The 22,541-nt window shown below is 50.3% G+C and overlaps 2 pseudogenes; both read left to right on the top strand.

Annotated features, from left to right (window-relative positions):
* The first annotated feature begins 11,996 nt into the window (after positions 1 to 11,996).
* On the top strand, positions 11,997 to 17,711 carry LOC149865590 (uncharacterized; annotated as a pseudogene).
* Positions 17,712 to 17,753: 42 nt separating this feature from the next.
* On the top strand, positions 17,754 to 18,594 carry LOC149865589 (uncharacterized; annotated as a pseudogene).
* The last annotated feature ends 3,947 nt before the right edge of the window (positions 18,595 to 22,541 follow it).

The raw sequence follows: 22,541 nt of genomic DNA, 5'->3' as shown, positions 1-22,541 counted from the left end.
TGATCACAGTATGGCCCTAAATAAAGAAAAGCTGGTTCTGTCAGTTCTGATTCAACCGCAATGCGAAGTTTGATTTCTTCCACAGCTCCAAACACCGGCCGGCAGAGATAAAAATGGCGACTGATGCTGTAGAGAAGGGGGAAGAGAGCAGCAAGAAAGGGGAGTTACAGCCACCTCCGGGAGAGGCGAGATCTTCCCCATGGGACCTGCAGAGCCTGACGAGCTGGGGGCAGACATAGGCAGACTGGGGCAGAGTGCCCCGTCAGGAGCACGCACGGGACAGCAAGGGAGCGATAGGTACTCCGGACTTGAAGACGGAGCCAGAGCTACACCCAGAGCCCAAGCAGACCCCAGGTGGGAGTACTGAGACAACCAAGGTGAGGAGGAAGCCACACCAGAGGGAAAAGACACTGGGAGAGCCCCGAGGGGGTTACAATCGGGGTGGGTACCATCCCTGGTCCCAGCCGGGCCGACGGGAGAATGGAAATGAATCCTGGAGGTGATGGGCGAGGAGTAAAGCATCCCCAAGCTAGAGCAAGGGGAAGGATAGTATGGGGACAGGGTGTAGCCACGTCAGGTGGTGGCTTATCATTTTAGTGTTTTGTTGACACGTTTTGTTTGGTTGCCCTGTGTGAAGGGGGAGAGTGGAAAGTGCAGGGGTATCCCCGAGGAATGGGGCCGAGGCAAAGCCTCGGAAGGATTTTTTGTGTTTCGCCAAAAGAAGGGGTGGAGGCAAGGAAGGCAGAGGGGGCAGACCCACACGGGCAAACTTGGCCATGGGCAACGAGCATACAGACATCAAGCCATGAGATGCGATCTCACAAGAGGGGATGAGGCCGATGGAGGGACAACTCACCCGAGGGGGCGCGAGGCTGGGGTGTAGGGGTGGTGGAGCCCCATGAATGACCACTGGGCGAACCACGGGCCACCGAGCACACCTGACAAGCCATCCCGTCTACTGAGGAACAACAAGTAGTGGCAGGTGAGAATGGGTGAGGCGACTCGAGGGGGAGACACCTGCTCAGTCAACAACACGAGCCCGTACGACACCTTATGTTTACCACCAGGGCGAAGGTAGCACGAGAATGAATATTCGAAGCCCGGCGGCCACAAATGGCCATTTGACTGAATTGCTCTGGACATAGCCAGACCCTTCCTATGTAGTAGAACGGGGTACCAATTCATCCTTGTGATCATTGACTATGCCAGTCGGTTCCCCAAGGCAGTACCACTGAGGTCCGTGATGACTCTGGCCATAGTGATGACACTACTAAGATGGATTGCTTGGATGGGGATACCCCAGGAAATCTTGACAGACCAGAGGAAAAATTTCACGTCAAAGATTTTAAAGTGGGTCTGTCAGGTACTGAAAAGAAACAACTGCACACCTCAGTTTACCATCCCCAAACTGACAGCCTGGTGGAGTGGTTTAACTGCACCCCCAAAGGAATGATCGGGGCATGCATACAGGGAGACCCTTGGGAGTAGGACTCCATGCTACCCCCACTACTCTTTGCGATAAGGGAGGACCCCCCCCAGGCCTCAACCGGGTATGCCCCATTCTAATTAATTTATAGGCACAGCCCTCGAGGTCTATTGGACCTAATATGTGAGGAGTGGATGCAAGCTGGGACCGACTCATCTCAATCACGGGTGGTAGGGGAGTTCAGAGAACAACTGCAGAGGGCCCAAGAAATAGCACAAAAAAACCTTAGTCAATGTCAAGAGAGACAGAAACAATGGTATGACACCTGATCCACTGAGAAGAACTTCAGGTAGGGGACTAGGTAGTGGTATTGTTCCCAGACAATACTCACAAGATCATGGCCTGCTGGCAAGTGCCCTTTCGCATGACATGATGCATGGGGCCCATAAACTATGAGGTCTTACAAACAACACCGACATGGAGGAAGCAAATATATCACATCAACCTGCTGCGAAAATGGAGTCAGGGAGAAGGGTGGTTGATGAAGTCAGTAGACAAGATTGAGGAAGAGAATGGGACCACCATCTGGGACCTGATGGAAGCTCGAGGGGAGCCCAGAATAGATGATCAATTAGACCCGAGCCATCAAGCTGAAATGAGAACACTGATTGCCAAATTTCATGATGTACCCAGGAGAAGCTAGGGGGGGTCCACCACCATATTGTGACCTTGCAGGGACGCATAATTAGGGATCATTGGAGGAGGCTACTGCGCCACCTGTGGCTGGCTGTCAAGCAAAAAATTGCATAGATAAAGAGGCTGGGGATTATCAAAGAATCTAAAAAGCCCTGAAGGAGCCCCATAGAAGTGGTGCCAAAACAGGATGGGTTGATCCATTTGTGCATTAACTACTGGAAACTAAATGAAATTGCCACGTTTGATGCCTTCCCGATGCCCCAAATTGACGACATGTTAGAGAAAGTGGGACAGGCATGATTTATATCCACCCTGGATCTCACCAAAGGGTACTGGCAGACCCCGATGGCTGAGGAAGTCAAAGAAAAAATGGCCTTTGGGACCCTGTGGGGCCTCTTCCAATTTAAAAGGATGCCATTTGGGCTACATGGGGTGGCTGCCTCCTTCCAACGGTTAATGTACCGTACACTTGCCCCACACCAGGACTACGTGGTGGCCTACATAGATGATACTATCATTTTTTCACCTGACTGGGAAGCCCATCGTCGAAATCTGCAGCAGGTATTAGAAAGCCTCAGGTGGGTGGGTCTCACTGAGAATTCCAAAAAATGTGCCCTAGAAAAGAGGGAGACGCAGTACCTTAGTAGGCAAGGGGGTCATAATGCCAATGACAAAGTGGCTGCCATAAAACAACATCCCTTACCAAGGATGTTGAAGCAGCTCCAGTCCTTCCTAGGGTTTGCCAACTACTAACTGTGGTTTATACCCAAGTTCTCAGAAAAAGCAGCACCACTGATGGAATTGACTGAGGGGCGGCGCAACCCGGTCCTATGGGATCCAAGAGCCCTCCAGGCCTTTGACTAACTAAGGAAAGCCTTATGCCAACCCCTGGTCCTATATACACCTGATTTCCAAAAAACCTTCTTTTTACAAACAGACACCTCAGCAGTAGCCCTGGGAGCTATACTATTCCAAAAAGAGCAGGGAGCAGAAAGACCAGTGGCCTTTGCCAGTAGAAAACCCAACAGAAGCCTGTTATTCCACAATAGAGCAGGAAAGCCTGGCAATACAATGGGGCATAGAGCTCTTCCAGTACTTTCTGTTGGGCAGGGAATTTGTGCTCATCACGGACCAAGCTCCCCCCTGATGGTTACAGACCGCTAGGTTGAATAACGCCAAACTCATGAGATGGTCTCTGGCCTTACAACCGTTTTGTTTTTCAGTGGAACACTGAGCGACCCAAAGGAACAAGAACATAGATTTCCTATCCTGCCACAGAGACGACCCCAACAAAGACACACAACCCACTGGAGAAGGCACGCAGAAAGATCAGGTACCAAACCCGGACCTTATTACCTTCTAACTCAAGCAAGAGTTACCGAAGAGAGGTTTCTTGTTTCCTTTTTGGTTCCCCCTCCTCCCCTTTCTTCTCTCTCTCACCCCTTTCCTTTTGGTTCCTTCTGGATGGACCCCTCATTTCTGCTCCCCTTTGGGGCGGCCTCAGCAACCCCTTCTCCAAGCTGAACTGTCTGACACCCTCCAAAGGGAAGGGAAACCAAGAAACCAGAGGGGAAGGTGTGTAACAGGGTCCCCGACTGGAGCCCTGTTACCTATGGAAATTCCCTCAGCTGACAGTAATAATGCCCTCGCGGGAGCAGGGCAGGGAACTGCCCGCCCCATACCCGTGGTGAGCCAATGGGGCTCGGCTTCCGGAGATATAAGGAGGATGAAGCCCTGGGAAAGATGCCTTCGGGTACCAATGAACTGAAGAGGGGGTTGCTTGAGACCCCAGAGGGAGAGGACCTCGGCAGAGGGATCAGAGGCCCAGAGCAACGCTGAGACTGAGAGTCCATGAGGATGACAGGTCGGCAATACCGGTGGTTACTTATGGAGGAACTCCCGCCACCTCGGTGAGTCTAGGGAAAAGTGGAGGCTCCATGCGGTGATGAGGCGAGGATCCCCTGATTATAGAAGAAGCCTCAGGGTGAGACTCGAGAGAAGCTGGCAATGACCCCAGAGTGTGGGGGAACTGTTCCTGGGCCTGCAGTGCCAATTCAGATGCCAAGGGGACTCCAAGAGCCGCACCAGCATGAGCCATGGGGAGAGACTGCAGGATACCAATAAAGAGCCACTAATGAAGCAATTAGCGGCAATAGACTGAGGCACGGGCATGGGAATCCTTTTTAGCCACTTCAAAACTGAGGAGTGACTAAGTCAACACCATAAAGCATGACTGAGAACTGAGGGGGATTAAACAAGGTTGCTCCCCACATAAGTAGCCAGTGCAGAATAAGAGATGCTGTGCTCGCGGGAATGCCTGATTGCCAAAAAGGCGGCATACAACCGGTGGAAGGGGGGTGCTATCTCCAAAGAGGAGTATACCTCCTCTGCTAGGGCCTGTAGGGGGGCTGTTAGGAAAGCTAAGGTGGACATAGAGCTAGGACTTGCGTCTAAAATCAAAGATAACAAAAAGTCCTTTTTCAAATAAAGAGGGAGGATGAAGAAAGCACCGGGAAATGTGGGGCCCCTGCAAGATCCTCTGGGCAATCTGGTGGTTGCGCCACAGGAGAAAGAAGACCTCTTTAACCAATTCTTCACCTCTGTTTTCTTGGGCTGGGACCGGGACTTCCCAACCGTGATGCAAGACGGACTCGAGGGGAATGCCTCCAGACCTCAGGTTGGGGAGGACTAGGTTAGAGAGCTTCTGGAGGGGCTGGACGTGTTCAAATCACCAGGTCCAGATGCTCTCCACCCCAGGATGTTGAGGGAGCTAGCTGGGGTTATAGCAGAGCCCTTCGCATGGCTTTACGGTGCTCCTTGGTGCTCGGACCAGGTGCCAGATGATTGGAAGATAGCCAATGTGGTCCCCATCTTTAAAAAAGGGAGGAGGGAGGACCCAAGCAACTATAGGCCCATCAGTCTTACCTCAATCCTAGGGAAACTCTTTGAGAAAATTATCATGGAGCACATCTGCGATGGGCCAGACTCAGAGGTGATGCTCAAGGGCAACCAGCATGGTTTCATTAGGGGGAGGTCATGTCAGACCAACCTGATTGCCTTTTATGATCAGGTCACAAAAGCACTGGATGCAGGTGTTGCCGTGGATGTAGTCTTTCTGGACTTCAGCAAGGCCTTTGACACCGTCTCCCACCCCATCCTCATTAAAAAATTGAGCGACTGTGGCATTAATGCCTACACAGTCAGATGAACTGCAGATTGGCTGAAGGGTTGCACTCAGAGGGTGGTGGTGGATGGGTCATATTCGACCTGGGGGGAAGTGGGCAGTGCAGTCCCCCAGGGCTCAGTCTTTGGGCCTGCGCTGTTCAATTTCTTTATCAGCTATTTGGATGATGGAGTGTGTCTTGGAAAATTCTGTATACGTATGTGCTGACAATACAGAAACCGCTGAGTATGTGCCATGGAAACAGACCTAGCATGTGCCCCCTGTGTGACCTGCCGGCTTGCCACTCAATCCTGACCTACTTTTAGTAAAGTGCAGGCCCAGCTGCCACAGAGAGCTTGCTGCTGAGCATGCTCAGTAATTGATTGGAATGAGGTAACCCCTCTAGAAAGTTCTGACCACCACGCAGCCCGATTGGTTGAAGGACTGCTTTAAAAGATCAGTGAGCCCCTCCCTAGGGGGGGAGGCTCGCTAAACTCAGGGCGGAGGCTGGTCTCAGTGACTGCCCCTCAGTAAGGCCATGCGGCCTATTAGTCTCCTCCATAGCGAATCCTCGATACATCTTTATCCTTGGTCGTGTTTTGTGTACTGGTTCCCTGGCTTTGGACTTTTGACTTTGATTCTTACCTCGACCTCTGATCGCCCTGATGGTTCGACCCTTGATCCCAGCATTCTACTTACCTGGCTTCCGTTTGATCTCGGCTTTGTGTACTGACGATTCATCTCTACTCACCTCGGCTAGTTGCATCTCGGCTGTGTTTCATCGCGACATGTTACAGTTGTCGTGCGTTTGTAACCTTCTGATGAGCTGTTGACCAGCCCTGAGACTATCCAACAGGCAGCCGCACCTATCCCGTCAGGGGTAGAAAGCAAGGGCTTGTTGGGGAACCTCGTGGGCCAACAGACCCCTTTGTTGTTTGTCCGTTTATCACTGTAACTGAAGAATCACCGTGTCTACACTCCATAAAGCATAAGTTAATAAACCCACCTTGTTATTTACCAACACGCCTCTGTGCTGCTCAGAACTCCACCGCCGTTAACCCCAACCTGTTCGTTGGTTTCCCAATTGCCACCCTGTTCCACCGTGACCTCTGGGACCTTCACGAGGGGGGTATCCCAACATGTCATGAACAGGATCCATGGGAGGCGAGGAGTCTGAGCTGATTAGAAGCTGCCCATGGTGCAGCGGCATCCGCCCCATTAATGGTCCAGATGATCTACGGGCTCACAACATTTATCAACAGGCCATCGATTCAGCCAAAGTGTGATTAGTGGGTACCTGTCCCTCCGTGGGACAAGCGGGCAAGAATGGGCAGTTCGGCTCAATACCGGGGCATACCACTGCATACTGCAGAACCCCCAAGCTGTTTATTGCCCCGAGGAGGAAAACGGGACCGTACCTCCAGCCCGTACCATCCTTCCAGCCATGGCACGTCTCGGCCCGGCTCAGGAATTTTGTCAATGCATTCGGTATGTGAATGAGAGAGGTGAAATCGCCCGGGAGTGATTCTGGTGCCCAAGTGTTATGACTGGATTGAGGGGCCACGAGCTCCTGATACGACTCTGAGAGACTTTATAACGGGATGGCAAGAAGGCCAAATGGATCAGTGTTCGAAAATAGAAAAAGGGCTGTATAATAAATGTGTTGTTCAGCGAGTATCTTGCTTTACTGGGGGAATTTTTAGAACAGGGGAGACAGCTTGAACTTACTACCTGAGCTCTTAACGAAAAATTGGCTGAGCGGCCATTACGGGATGGCCCCAGCGAGGGGTGGGCGCGTGAAAAGACGCGCTGACGTCACCACCGGTTCCACCCAACTCGAGCCCGTCTCTTGCTAAGACGTCACGATGCCCAGCCCCACCTCCCCCCAGCCAATCCTCCGTTGTGGTCCCACCTCCACCTACTTGGGACCCACCTCCCTAGTCTCCTTTGTTATTCGTCACCACCCCCGAACCACCCCCACGACGTCATCGGCCTCCCGCAACAGCGCCACCTACTGAGCTCACATCGCCACCGCCATATGCCAGTTGGCACCGTAAGGAGGATGTGCAAAAAATTCATTCACAAACCAAGGCTAAGGAGGATGATAATGCAGGAAGACCTACCAATGACGGAGCCTGAAGTGTCGATGAAACAACACACAACCACTGTGTTGAGACCACTGCGGGTACACAAAGAACAAATAAAGAAGGAGTGGAGACACAGCAGAACGACAAACTAGAACTAGTCACCGCCTATCCTATCGCGGTCTGTAAAGTTGTTGCAGGCCCGCAGGGACAGAGCCGAGTTACAGTGACAACAAGGTCCAGAACTCGTATTGAAATGAGTGAATTGAAGAAAGAGACAGGGATCCGACACCAAGAAACTCCAATTGCCTGGTTAGGGAGGCTAGTAGCTGAAGCCAGCAGCAAAACAGTAGATCGAGATGAGGCCCTACAGCTAGTCCGCAGTGCGGACTGGAGTCGAGCCAAGGTAGTTGATCCAGTCCCAGTACTTGCTAATCAGTACTGGCCCATCCTGATTCCGGCTCTCATCGCAGAAGCCTTACAGCACAAGGTCCATTGCTGGCACAAGGGAGCAGCGACTCGGAACATTACAGCCACCACGCTCATTTACGCAATCATCAGGGCATCGTATCTCCTGTGGACTCCAGGCCACCAACCTCTGAACCTTACTCCTGCTCAGGTACAGGGAGCATGGCCCCATAGGTTTGTAACAATACCTGGGGACGTACCCTGCCTCAGCAAGGCAGTGCAAGCCGCAACCGAGATTTACGGGGGAAGCCATAGTATGACCGCCAAACTTTTGTTAAATCCGTCAATAAATGACCCAGTCATTCATACACTAGGGCTGTCAGACCAACTGCAAGGGGCGATGAGAACGAAGCCCCAGCGGGACGCCCACCCCGTCACCAACGAAGCCACCACAATCTACCCCATCGAGAAATCGTCTACATGCTATCGAAATGTAGATTCAAGAGAGAGCCAAGTGAACCCCGGCAGGAGGTTCCAGTCAGCTCCAACACCACCGCAGAGAAAACATCACTTCCATGGTTTGCCGCGTTCGTCCAGAAGACCCTCGTTCCACGGAAATTACTCATCATGTCAGCGGTCACCCGTGGAGAGGGCCATGTTTGGATTTCTCCTCGTGAAAACCGGGTTAACCAAGGAGAAACTGAGACTGTTGGGAGAAGATGGACAGAAGGATTTATCAAAGGCGTTAGGTTTTACTGAGTTTCGTGACAAACCAAAAAACGAATAGACGCCGTTGGTGTGGGTCTGGCGACCGGTGGCTGTTTAACCTCTATCCAGTGACCAGACAATCGAGAAATGGACTACAAACTATATCAATACGATGACAATTTAGGAAGCAGTGCATCCCTACGAAACAAACAAGCGACCCAAGGCGTGGTACAAATCGAGCACAACCAAAACAGATCCGAACGATCAGAAACTGAGCGAGTCGAACAAATTGAATTTAAAACGGGACAACTGGAACCTAAGCGGAAAGAGAAAAAAACCGTAACATTTATGAAGCCTGAAATACAAGAACCAATCAAAAAGTGCGACGAAGGACAAATCACCCAAATAGATGATGGTAAGGTTGTTGTGGCCGAGAACCACTCAAAGCTACTCAACGATGATCCACGACCTTACGTGTCAATAGAAGTACAGAACCCTGAGGACCCACTCGATATTACAACTGCCAAATTTCTCTTAGATACAGGAGCACAAGTTAATGTCATTAAGCCGTCTATCCTGCATTATTGAACTAGCAAAATCATAATGGTCCAGGGTCTCAAAGCCACTACAGTGACAGCTTGTGTTAAGTTCATTGTCAAGGGTTATACAAGGCGATTAGATGCAGTACTTGGAAGTCTTAACATCCTAGGGATCCCTGGTATCCGCGCCCTAAACTTGAAATATAAAGTTTTGGACGTACTGCCTATCACAACTATACCGAAACCTGAATGGCACAAGCCTGCGCTACGAATCAGCTCTCTATGGCGTTATACCCCGATACCTACCAAACCGCACCTACAAGACCCTCTTGACACCTTGTTAGAAAGCCTAGTAAAGGAAGGATCAATCAAACAAATACATGCAAGTGCTCACCTCTCCCCAGGCTGGGGAATACCAAAACCAGGAAGACCAAATGAGGTTCGCCTCGTGGTAGATTACCATGAAGTTAACAAAAAATGTGTAGTACTAACTCAACCTTCACCTTGCACTTCACCTCAAAGTATATATAACATGGCAGAATACCGGAATACCAAGACCGTGAGTGGGTAGGAGCAACCATAGATCTCAAGAACATGTTTTACTCCATACCCATAAATGATTTCAGGGGCATCCTTAATATGTGTGTGAAAGGCAAAGTCTGTTGTTGGAATGTGTGCCCCCAGGGCTACTGCAATGCTCCGGCGTTGGCCACAAGCGCCATTAATGACACCCTTGGAAGATTCGATCGGAGCAACCCAATGGCGTGGTCTGTTAAAATATGGACTTATATCGATGATATTGCCATGATGGGGCGAGACAGGGAGACAGTAGCACAAGTCATAGATGACCTCGTGAAACATCTAAACAATGAAGGCTGGGTTGTGAATGTCACAGCGCAGGGACCTAGGAGCGGCCATGATCTCCCTAGCACCCCTGCCATGCCAAGTAGGCAATTCAGCACCCTCTATCTCACCCGCCACATCTTGGTGTCATATAGTTTTATAATGGAGGCTGCCTTATTGTCCCCTTGGACACGGTGCTCAAGTATCTCCTGTCCCCTATCCTGGTTGTACTGACCTGGTGCACCCCAGCCTTATGGGGCTACGCATGCCTCCAACCTCCCCTTTAGCATGCCCCAAGCCTCGCAGATGTGCTGGACGTTCTCGTGTCTGTATGCTCACCCCTTCCTAGGGTCTCTCAATACGCGCCCCCCCCCCCCGGGGTCCCTCAGTATGCGCGCCCAATATACTTGCCCCTCCCGGGCTTCTGTTTACACTCCCGTGGGCTTCTCTCTTGTAAACGCCCTCTCCGGGGTCTTTCCAATATAAGCGCTCCTCTCCCAGGGCCTCTCCAGTATACACGCCCTTCACGCCCTTACTATATACGCGCCCTCTCCAGGCTTGTCAAATGTACGCGCAGCCCTGTCCGGGCTCCTGCCCGCGCGCTCAGCCCTCTCCAGTTTCTAACCGCGTGCTCAGCCCTCTCCGGCTCCTAATCGCGCGCTCAGCCCTCTCCGGCTTCTAATCGCGCGCTCAGCCCTCTCTGGGGCCTACGCTGCGCTTCTTGCGCCCCTTGCCCTCTCTGGGGCCTACGCGGCACTTCTCGCGCTCCTCGCCCTCTCTGGGGCCTATGCGGCGCTTCTCGCGCTCCTCGCCCTCTCTGGGGCCTACGCCCCACTGGGCAGAATACTTCCCCCCCACGGGGTCGGGGGTCACGACACCCCACAACGTCGCGCCTCTCTCCAGTGCTCACCCACAGTGCCAGCTCCAGCACCAATCGCTGTGCCCTCCCATGGCACCCAGGAATCCCCCACTCCACTGGGGAGCTCCTATTGAGGCCTCCTCCATCCCCTATAGCCTCTCCCGGTCCTCCGGTCTTTACACAAATAACACCACAGAACCATAAGCCAATCGGCTGTAACAGAACCATAAGCCTACCGGCTATAACGTACAACCCAGTCCCACCAGTCTCTCCTGCCAAGCCTCCCAGGGAGGGTTCTCTCTACCCTGCAACATGATGCCGCTACTCATTCTGTCAGTCTGCTTGACTCAGCCCGACTCCACTGCAGAGCTCTTGCTCCTCCGGCTGCCAGAAGGGAACTGCCAGCTAGGCTTTGGCCTGGGCTGCTTATAAATGCCAGGCCCTGCCCCCTTCTGGTCAGATGACCTGCTGCGGTTGCCCCAGCAACCGACACCTGGGCTGCCCTAATTTGTTCCTAGGAACAGGGCACCTGAGTGCCCCCGTGACAGTGAACAAAGAAAAATCCCAATTACGCCCCACTGACAAGATCACCTTTTTGGGGACCACTTTTATTTGAAGCACCCGTCGAGGGGTGGCTCATGATAATTTCACCCTCAACCTATGCGAAAATAAGACCTTATCGCGGAAAGTCAATTTTCAGTCTCTATTAGGAAAATTGAATTGGGTCCGACACTTCATCACACCAGAGCATTTACCAATCATAGCTCGGATCCAGCGCCAGGTTAGAGAGCAAACCAGGCGAAAAACTCCCTGGACTCCGGGAGATACCGACACATTGCGCAGCTTAGTTATGTCCGTTGAGAAAACAAGCCTTCATGCCATCGACTTGAGTACACCTTTAATCAGTGCAATTGAATACACAACAGAACATCTTTTCATGACCGTCAAAGATGTGGACGGAAACCTCGTATTCCTAGCACATTGCACTATTCAAGCGAGCCAACATCGGTACGGTACCATGGGGAAAACCCTTTTGGCTGCCCAACTGGCAGAAACACTTGCTATTGGAAAAGGAAAGCTACAAGCAGTTGGAGCAACCCTCATACCTCGCCTAGCACACAACTGGCCAGACCCATGTTTCCAAGGCGAACTGGCTACTTGGAGTGCCATGGTACTTAACCATCTTTACCAGTGGCATGCCTGGAAACATAAGGATTTACCACCACCACCGGTTATCGGAAAACCACGGAACATCATATTATTCGGGACAATGCAGCCAGCTTGGATGGCATCGGATGGTTCCACCCGTGAAAGCGGGAGGTATGGCTTTTACTGCCATCCATGCTCCATACATGAAATCCATCCTGGCTGTGGATTGGCTCAAAGGAATGAACTTCTCAGATTCTGTGCGGTCATGGAACACTGTCTAACAAATCATGATGAAACTCTTCCTGTTCCAATCATCGCCACAGATTCCCATTACATATATAAAATCGTAATGGGCACTGCCACGCTGACTGAAAATCTTGACGTATGGGAAGCACTGTACCAACTACTATCCCAGTTTTCTATACTACCTCTGATTCCACATACTCGCTCACACAGGAGTGATACTGACCCGGTGCACGCCCACACTGATAAATTATTAGAAAGTTCAGCCAATGATGAAGTCCTCATTATTAAGGACACCAACGACGCCGTGTGTATCGATCCGTACCTTAAGTGGCTTCACGAGTCTTGGAGTCACCCAGGCCCAAAGGCATGCTACCTTAGATGGCGCCAGGCATCCAGACAGAAGTCCAGATACGGCTTACATCGCAATTGCAAATGGGTCATCCAGGCTTGTGCGGCCTGTGCCAAAGAAAAAGTCCACCCGACAACAAATACCAGAGGCGCTCTTGATAAAGACACTTTCATCCCGGGTCGATCCTGGCAAATAGACCTTTTTGGCCCGTTGCCAGGGGCATCAGTCCCTAATAAAGGATTACTTGCTGTCGATCTAGGCACGCGCCAGGTGACTGTCGTGCCGCTCCGAAAATCACATGCCGCAGCAGTCGTCACAGCGCTGACAAACATCTTCGCCATATGGCAGGTGCCCGCCACTATTCAATCAGACGGCGGGCCTCCTTTCACCTCAAATACCATTGATAAATTTTCAAAGTCGTATAACATCGAGTGGCACTCACCTTATCACCCCCAGTCCAACGGAGTTGTTGAGCAGGCAGTGGGACTTTACAGGGAGGCGCTACGGGTGACTGGTAACGGCACCTACAGAAATTGGACATCCAGGAACCATGAGATCCTAATCAACCTAAATTCAACGAAACAACTTTGGGTACAAACTGCTGCGAAACCAATTGAACCTTGGATGGAAAAATTTACAAAGGAAGAACTCATATGGGTATCACTACCAGATCCTAAGAATCGTCACCCGCGAATCCTACAAGCTATAATTTGATCCGCAGAAAAGTATCCGAACACATACTCGGCTACCCTTGAGGACAGCGGACGTACTATCTTAGTGCACCACAACTGGTTGGCACGACAAGCTATCACAGACTCAGTAACGTAGTACCGAGGGATTGTAAATACCACTATTATTTTCTCTATTACAGGACTCATGAGACTGTTATGCCCTACAGTTCCTACGACTGAGGACAGTTGATTACTGCAGAGAAAAAGGCACATGCAGTGCTATTCGCATTAATGACAGTTTGTTTCCTGATCAGTATAACGTGCTTGTACTTTGCATTCCAGTCCGTAAAGCGAAAATTACAACTCACATTGGCTTACGTTTATAAGAAGTTACCACCCCATCTTGACGTCAAATTTGAACGTGATGTCGAGCAACCGTTATAGTTCCTGTGTTTCCAGCAAGGGGGCACGTATTTGTTCCCTTTTTCATCAGGTGCTGGAAAACACAGGAAGGACAGGCTCGCAAATAGTTAATGAAGATTAGTTTTGTGAAAGAACACGCTCTGTCTTGTTTGTATTTTGTAATTTCAGGTCTGTTTACTGTTCGGATAGGGAGGAAATCCCGAAGTCAGACTGGTACAACCATTTGAATCAGGAAACGAGACCACGAGAATGTCAAGGAGACAAAGAGACTTTGGACTGATTTGTATCTTAATGTATATATGTTGTAAGCGTGTTAACCCCATACATGTAACGTCGGTTACAGAATTTGAACAGCCCAGAAATTCGGTTCTATACCTGCTATCGATTTGGGCTAATACTACCGGAGACGAAGGGACAGGGAACGGCTTGACGGCATGTTTGAAAATGCCTTTGTCCGTTGAGGACCCGGTTCTCGACCCATATTTGAGCCCATATAATGTATCATCATGGTTCTGGGAAGTGTCGAGTAGTCCCATGTCACATTTGAATATCACTCAGGGGCCATATGATGATGGAAGTTTTGAAACCATTCAGTATGTCTGGAAGCCGAACTTTACTATTTTTGATTTAAGTAACACGAAACAGGATAGATGCAAAAAGATTACTATAAGCGAGCCTCCGTCTAAACTGCCGTGACCGTAGAAATCCCGTGTTCAAAGAACCCCTTGGGAGTGGACTCCGAGGAGGATGCCAAGTCCTGACCCGATACTTCACTAAGTTGGGACCCTCGTACAATAACCTCTCCTTGGGTGTTGTCACTTCCCCCTAAACCTGGTTCCGGTTATGTTGCTGCTGTTACCCAAGGACCTCTTGAGGCACCCCTACCCAAAATTCGGTGGGAAGTGAAGGGGGACGATGTGTACCTCCCTTATTATTATCCGATCCTTTGAGCTAAAGTATTGAGTGCTGCTTGCCACAGAATTAGAAGCCCCGTGGACGATTCAAAGAATAACTACCCAGAGCACCTGTTTCAATTTGGGGGAAAATGTTTGAATTTGAACACGCCTGCCCCCTAGGACTTGCTTGGGCTTGTAATGATGGCCAATTGTGGACAAAACTCCCAGCCATCCTTTCCGGGGTTCAATGTTTCTTAAGTTCGGTCATGTTTTGCCCACTGCTGAAGGCCTCAACAGCCCACCCGCCTAGTCCTGTTATCTCACACCGGCACATGAGATCCACTACTCCAGTGTGGAGCTCATTAACACATAGGGAGGTCACCCAGGGGCTCAGTTGGGCCTTTGAGGGACCCTTTTTATGGGGACTTGGGATTGCCAACGCCCCCATTGCTTTGGCCCAGTTATTGGAGTGAGTTGACCTGTTAGCAAATCATATGACCACAGGCTTTGAGTTGATAGACCAGCAGCTCCAGGCGACATCCCACATGACCCTACAAAACCGATTAGCACTGGATGCACTTTTGATCCAGCAAGGGGGGCTGTGTCAGTACCTGAATTTGACTCGTGATATGTGCTGCATAGCCATCCCCAATATTAGCATTGCATTGCAAAATCAAATTGTTAAAATTCGAAAGATTGCTGAAGAGGTAAACACTGTGGCAGGTATAGGCCAAGGCTGGTTGTTGAGACTCTTTAATCTGTTGGGTTTAAATGTTTCATCTTGGTTTGTAAATTTGCTGACACCGTTGTTGTCATTTCTATTCATTCTTATTATAGTTATTGGTATAGTAAGTTGTATATTCCGAATTATTTCCCGAAGGTTTCTAATTTGTCTGTTTGTATGTACTCCGCTATCCCTGGATACAAAGATGTTAAGAATAAAGACGAAACAGAAAAAGAGAGAGAGAGAGATCAGATTTGGAGGTCTGATTCAGAATTCAGGCAAGTATGCTCCTGTATTGACAGCAAGGGGGCATGTCTTGGAAAATTCTGTATACATATGTGCTGACAATACAGAAGCCGCTGAGTATGTGCCATGGAAACAGACCTAGCATGTGCCCCCTGTGTGACCTGCCGACTTGTCACTCAAGCCTGACCTACTTTTAGTAAAGCACAGGCCCAGCTGCCACAGAGAGCTTGCTGCTGAGCATGCTCAGTAATTGATTGGAACGAGGTAACCCCTCTAGAAAGTTCTGACCACCACGCAGCCCGATTGGTTGAAGGACTGCTTTAAAAGATCAGTGAGCCCCTCCCTAGGGGGGGAGGCTCGCTAAACTCAGGGCGGAGGCTGGTCTCAGTGACTGCCCCTCAGTAAGGCCACGCGGCCTATTAGTCCCCTCCATAGCTATTCCTCAATACATCTTTATCCTTGGTCGTGTTTTGTGTACTGGTTCCCTGGCTTTGGACTTTTGACTTTGATTCTTACCTCGACCTCTGATCGCCCTGATGGTTCGACCCTTGATCCCAGCATTCTACTTACCTGGCTTCCGTTTGATCTCGGCTTTGTGTACTGACGATTCATCTCTACTCACCTCGGCTAGTTGCATCTCGGCTGTGTTTCATCGCGACATGTTACAGTTGTCGTGCGTTTGTAACCTTCTGATGAGCTGTTGACCAGCCCTGAGACTATCCAACAGGCAGCCGCACCTATCCCGTCAGGGGTAGAAAGCAAGGGCTTGTTGGGGAACCTCGTGGGCCAACAGACCCCTTTGTTGTTTGTCGGTTTATCACTGTAACTGAAGAATTATTGTGTCTACGCTCCATAAAGCGTAAGTTAATAAACCCACCTTGTTATTTACCAACATGCCTTTGTACTGCTCAGAACTCCACCACCGTTAATCCCAACCTGTTCGTTGGTTTCCCAATTGCCACCCCGTTCCACCGTGACCCCTGGGACCTTCACAAGGGGGGTATCCCAACAGGGTGAAAAGCAACCTATTTAAATTTGCTGATGATACCAAAATCTGGGGTGAGAAGAGCATGCTAGTAGGTATCTTGTACCACACCCAATTTAAGCTGCCGTAAGCACAAAGTCAGACATCTAGTCACTGACATAAACTTAGAGGCAGTCAGGAAGAAAAAGTGGCAGGAAAAGCATCATACCATTTGATGTCATAGTAACAAGGGGGAGAAGAAGGGCAAAGCCTTTAAAAGCCGTGCCCAACCCGTGCCACAGTAGAAACCATCTTGGGACCCACTCGATCAGTCCCATCTGCCATGGTCCGGACAACCACGACACCGCTTCTCCGCCACCGACCGTCCCGGCGTACCCCTTCCCTGCGCATAGATCCGATTTATGATCCGCGAGTAAAGAGAGACATTTTGTTTGATTTGTAGTTAAACAGTTAGAACAGAAAGTATTTATCAAGCTGTTACACCTATGCATCTCATTCTTCAGCGTGTAAGTAAATAAAACTCATCTTTATTACAACCCATAAAGCTTGTATCCTGGTCTGCAACAGGAAAATTCCGCAGTCCGGAGCTAGAGAAAATCCAACTCCCTCCCTTAAAGGCAGGCGAACCTTCTCATTGTGCCTCAGGTCCTGACCCTGCAGTGCACAACATGGCATCAAGAACAGGATGCCAGAAAGGAGCGGAGAACATGGAGGGAACGTTGGTGAACCTCTGCCCTTGGCGGGAGGGCTCCCACTCAGTTACTGACTCTGATGACCTCTGGGCTCACATCATGTATCACCAGAGTGGGGGACTAAGCCAGGAGAGCAGAATAACTGGCTACCTCTCCCTGAAGTCACCGGGGGGAGGGAAAGAGTAGGCAGTAACTTTGGGCCCTGCAGCGTTTGGGTGTATCATGCGGTCACCCAGTCATATATCAACCCCAAGAGACGACTGCAGCATTAAGCCTGAGCAAAGTAAAAGCAGCAAGGGCCGTTAACCCCACCCCGGATCAGGAGTTTGCCCACTGCATCTGGCATATCAAGGAGGGCGGCGAACCAACCCCGCCTGACAAGTTCAACTGCCCGGGCCTAGAAGAAGGGTCCCACAGGCATGAGTTATTAACATGGTGCCGCAAAAGTTTAGAATCAGATGGCCGCATGGCTGTGAGATGGTCTGGGCCGATATGGGATAAGGGAAAAATGATTAATGCGTTGTTCCGCACTGTGTCCATTCTGTTGCGTGAGAACAACGACCTCACATCCCAGTTACGAACACTAGCACAGACGGCTGTTTAACAAGCCGCAGGGCCAGTGCCTGAAAATGGCGGCGGCAGCGTGATGGCGCCAAACCCCGAAAATGGCAGTGGCAGGAATGGGAGCGGGGCGGAAGAGAAGGAGAAGCCACTCCCACCGAAGCATGAACCGCCCACGGCGCCGACTACCTCTTACATAGAAGAGGGAGGGGTTGCGAGCAGAGGTGAAAGGAAAAGTGAAAGTATTTTTCCAACCCTCCTCCTGGAGACTCCGAGCCGTCACCGCCCACGACCGCTTATCCTATCGTGCTAGTCAAACACGTGGCTGATGGGCAGGGAGTGACCCGCACCACCATCACATACCACACCCGCACTGGAGTGGAGATGCAGGAATTACACAAGGAGTCAAACATTAGATCCGATGAGACACTTATGATTTGGTTGGGTCGTCTCGTTGTGGAGTGTGGGTTGGAGCAAGTAGACTTAGATGACTGAATCCTCCTACCTGACCCGCCAAGCCTCATGGAGCAAGAGGCATGTTACCGATCTAAACACCGTGATGGGTAATGTACAATGGAACATCCCGCTCCCATCCCTTGTTGCAGGACAGATCTATCACAAGTCCCATCTATGGCACAAAGGACGCCCTTGCCAAACCTACCACCGAACAGCTTTTGCTGAGCATCATAGGGCCGTCATATTGTACTTGGAATCCCAGAGTGTACCAACTAGGATTAACCGCAGCTCAGCGAAATGGGCCACGGCCTCAGCGGTTCCTAAGAAACCCAGGAGCCGTACCAACAACCATTGAGGCAGTGGAGGCCTGCGTGGAAGTTTATGGAGGAGACCACGCACTCACCCTCCACCTCCTTTTAGCCCCACTAGTTGGCCAGCCAGCAGGAAACATCTTGAGCCAACTACCATGACTCCAGGCACTCCCAAACCCTACACCCACTACCCAAACGCGCCCTGCCGCCACTGCGGACACAGGGAACTGGAATGTAATGGTGGCTGGCGCCCCAGCCCAAGACATCAATAGTGGATGGACGGGACCCCGAGGGGCACTTTACGAGTGGCCCAACCGCTTTGAGAGAACTCCACGAGAACGGGCCATGTTCGGATTTCTACTTGCAAAATCCGGACTCAGCAAGTCGCAGCTCCGAGCACTCAGAGACGCCGAACAAGAGAAACTGGCCGAGGCATTGGGATTCCGAGACAAGGCAAAAAACGAGTAGTTGCCACCGGTCGCCCTGGCGGCGATGAAGATCAATGACCCTATTACAACATCCACATACAACACCCAAATAACCAAAAACAACCAATTCCAGTATGATTCCTATTGGACACCGGGGCCCAAGTCAATGTTATACAACCGACTGTTCCTCATATACCGACCTCTGAAAAGATCGTTTAGGGCCTTAATTTGGTTAATCAAGTGCAACGAGTCAAGTTCTTTCCAAAACGCTGCCCAAAAGGCCTAACACCGGTACTTGGGACAATCAACCTACTCGGTATCCCAGGAATACAAGCCCTACAACTAAAAGAACAAATCCTTCAGGCTCTGCCCATTCAAGTGTCGCAGACACACACGCCCAGACTTACCCACCTCAGCCATTGGCGCTACAAACCGATTCCAATAAAAGGGACTAACAAAGCCACTGTAGGAATACTGCTTCAACGCCTCCTAGATGAGGGCAAGATACAATGGGAGACAACAAGCACATACCTGTCAGCAGGACGGGGAATATCAAAACCAGGAAGTAAGATGGCGGTGCGCCTTGTTATTGACTATAGGGAAGTTAACAAGAGGTGCCACACCTTAGCCCTATCCCAGTCCAAGACCCTATCACAAATCATCCTCGAGATGTCACAAGTACAAGCAAAAAACTGGGTGGGCTGTACAATTGATCTAAAGAACATGTTCTTCTCGATCCCCAACAACGATGAAGAAGGTCTCCTCAACATGTGTATTGACAGAAGTATGTACAAATGGAATGTATGTCCCCAAGGTTATTGCAACTCTCTAGCCTTAACATGTTCAGAAATGAACGCTACTCTACGATAATTCATGACGAAGGCAGGGAGGGAGGATCGAGATGTCAAAGTCTGGAATTACATCAACGACCTCGCTATCATGGGCTTTGATCTAAGCAAAGTCACCCGAGAAGCCAGCCAATTAGTCGCTCATTTACAATGAGAGGGGTGGACAATCAACAAGAACAAGTCAAGCCTCGAACGGACAACACGGATCCAGTTCCTAGGTACCACCTTCGATAGATCGACCCACCAAGGAAAGATGCATGACCTCCCTAATGAGCAAAACTGGGAAACTCACCCGCCCAAAACATGGCAAGACTTCCAAACTCTACTAGGCCAGCTAGTATGGCTCCGCTCTTACATACCCTCTCAGCACTTGCCAGCTCTGGCCAGAATACAAACTCAGTTGCGAGATAAACAGCGGAAAAGGCATCCTTGGACACCTTGGGACACAAAGAAACTGTCAGACCTACTCACTGCAACACTAGAAACCCACCTCGAGGCCTACAATCCAAGCAAACCAGTACACATCATAGCGCACCCTGTTTATACGACTGCAAAAAACGCCAAAGGGGAGCTGATCTTTAATATGCACAGGACACTCCAGACTTGCCAATTCCACTACAGGATTATAGGAAAAGCGTTATTCGCCCTTGAATTGGCACAACCCCTACACGGAGGGCAAGGGTCTGTCACCTTACCAGGAGGGGCATTATTACCACTTCTAGACCCAGGCCGACCGGACCCCACTTTCAGAGAAATGTCTATGTGGAGCGCTCTAGTACTCGAACATCATTACTGTTGGCACAACTGGCGTCACCATAATTCCCCAACTCCACCAGAAGAAGCACCACAGAAAGTAACCCTTTACGGAACGACTGAAGCAGCTTGGATGGAGTCGGATGGAACTTCCAAAAGGGGAGGAGCATTTGGGTTTTACTGCAAACCTGCCACGCCCTTGACATGCGTGTGGCAGATAACGACACATCCCCACAACTATGCCAGCTACAAGGATTCGCCCTTATGTTGCAACACTCTCTTGCCGATCATGATGGCACTTCACCTGTTCCAGTCATGTCCATTGACTTCCAATACATCTACCGGATAGTAACGGGGACAGCTGATCCCTCCGAGTACATAGATCTGTGGGAAGACATCTTTACAACACTCGCCAATTTCAAAAGACTGCCACTAATCAAATACACCAAGTCCCACCAATCTGAGACAGACCCCGTCCACGAAGTCATCGACAAGATGCTCCAAGACCCACTCCGCGAGGACACTACCTTGCCTCCACTACACACTCCGAGGCATACATCCGATGGCTGCACGAACATTGGGGCCATCCAGGGGCCAAAGCCGGATATGACTGCTGGTGGTGCACAGGGGATAGTCAAGAATACAGCCCGCAGCACCTTTGGAGACAAGCAGCGATGGCGTGTGAATCGTGCGCGAAGGAGAAGGCACACCCTCACAAAGCAGAATAACGTACCTATGATCCAAAATATTTTGCCCAGGGAAAGTTTGGCAGATCACCCTCATGGGACCCCTGCCCAGAGCAAAAGGGGCAACCAAGGGACTTGTCGCTGTTGATCTAGGAACCCGCCAAATTGCAGTATTACCCTTACATAAGACCCGTGGCAATGACGAAACCAAAGCCCTCACCAACATCTTCACAATCTGGCAAAGCCCAACAACAATCCACTCTGACGGAGGACCACCATTCACCGGGAAGACAATATCAACTTTCGCCACATTGCACAATATCGCCTGGCACCATCACCTCCTGTACCACCCACAGTCCAATGGAGTCGTAGAATGCGCCATCGGACTTGTAAAGGAGCGAATACGAGTCAAAGGAAATGGGACCTACAAAAACTAGACCGAACACCTAAATGAAGTCATACTCAATTTAAACACTGGAAAGGCCCTATGGGAGCCACGAACAACAGAAACACCTCTCCCATGGACTCCAAAATTTCAACCTGGAGAACTCGTTTGGGTCGCAATGCCGCATCCTACACAGAAACGCCCATGAGTATCCCAAAGAGAAATCGTATGAAAAGGAGACCATCCGAACACTTACGTAGTCAACATAAAAGACTCTGATACCCGCTTGTTAGCGCACCACAACTAGCTCTCCAGGCACTCAAAACAGAGCGTTAACCTATCCCAAACTCAGTTACTGTTCTTCCCTTTCTTATGTTATTTCCAGGTTCACTTTCGCCAACCTGAGACTACTCCTCACCTTACTCTCGCTCGCCACCCTGCCGGTGATGAAATGCGCAAGCCTGAGTCCCACCGCCGAGAACACCTTCCTAAATGCACTCTCCTTGATAGCTACTGAGTGTCTGACGACAGGAAGCGAAACCAATGCGAGCACCACTGAGTACAAACTGTGTTTTTCCCGAACAAAAAATTTGTATCAACTCTCTTTACTTCTCACTGTTTCATACCCAAACTGTTCTTTAAGCAACTGTACTTTTCATTTTAACAAATCTCATTGTAGTGTACCCCGCCCATCTGCCTTAGAAAGCACTAGCGTAGTCACGCAGTTAACCTAGTTCATAGATTTCATAGACATTAGGGCTGGAAGGGACCTCGGGAGATCATTGAGTCCAGCCCCCTGCCCAAAGGGCAGGAAGTCAGCTGGGGTCATAGGATCCCAGCAAGATAAGCATCGCATCCAATTTACTCTTGAAAGTGTTCAATGTAGGTGCTTGAACCACCTCCGCTGGCAGACTGTTCCAGACCTTGGGGGCTCGAACAGTAAAGAAATTCTGCCTTATGTCCAGCCTGAAACGGTCTTGCAGGAGTTTGTGACCGTTCGACCTCG

The sequence above is a fragment of the Crocodylus siamensis genome, chromosome 4 (genome assembly GCF_052110815.1).
Source record: "Crocodylus siamensis isolate JL-2025a chromosome 4, ASM5211081v1, whole genome shotgun sequence".
In the NCBI taxonomy this organism is placed as follows: Eukaryota; Metazoa; Chordata; order Crocodylia; family Crocodylidae; genus Crocodylus; species Crocodylus siamensis.
This window is presented reverse-complemented; position numbering and strand designations above follow the sequence as displayed.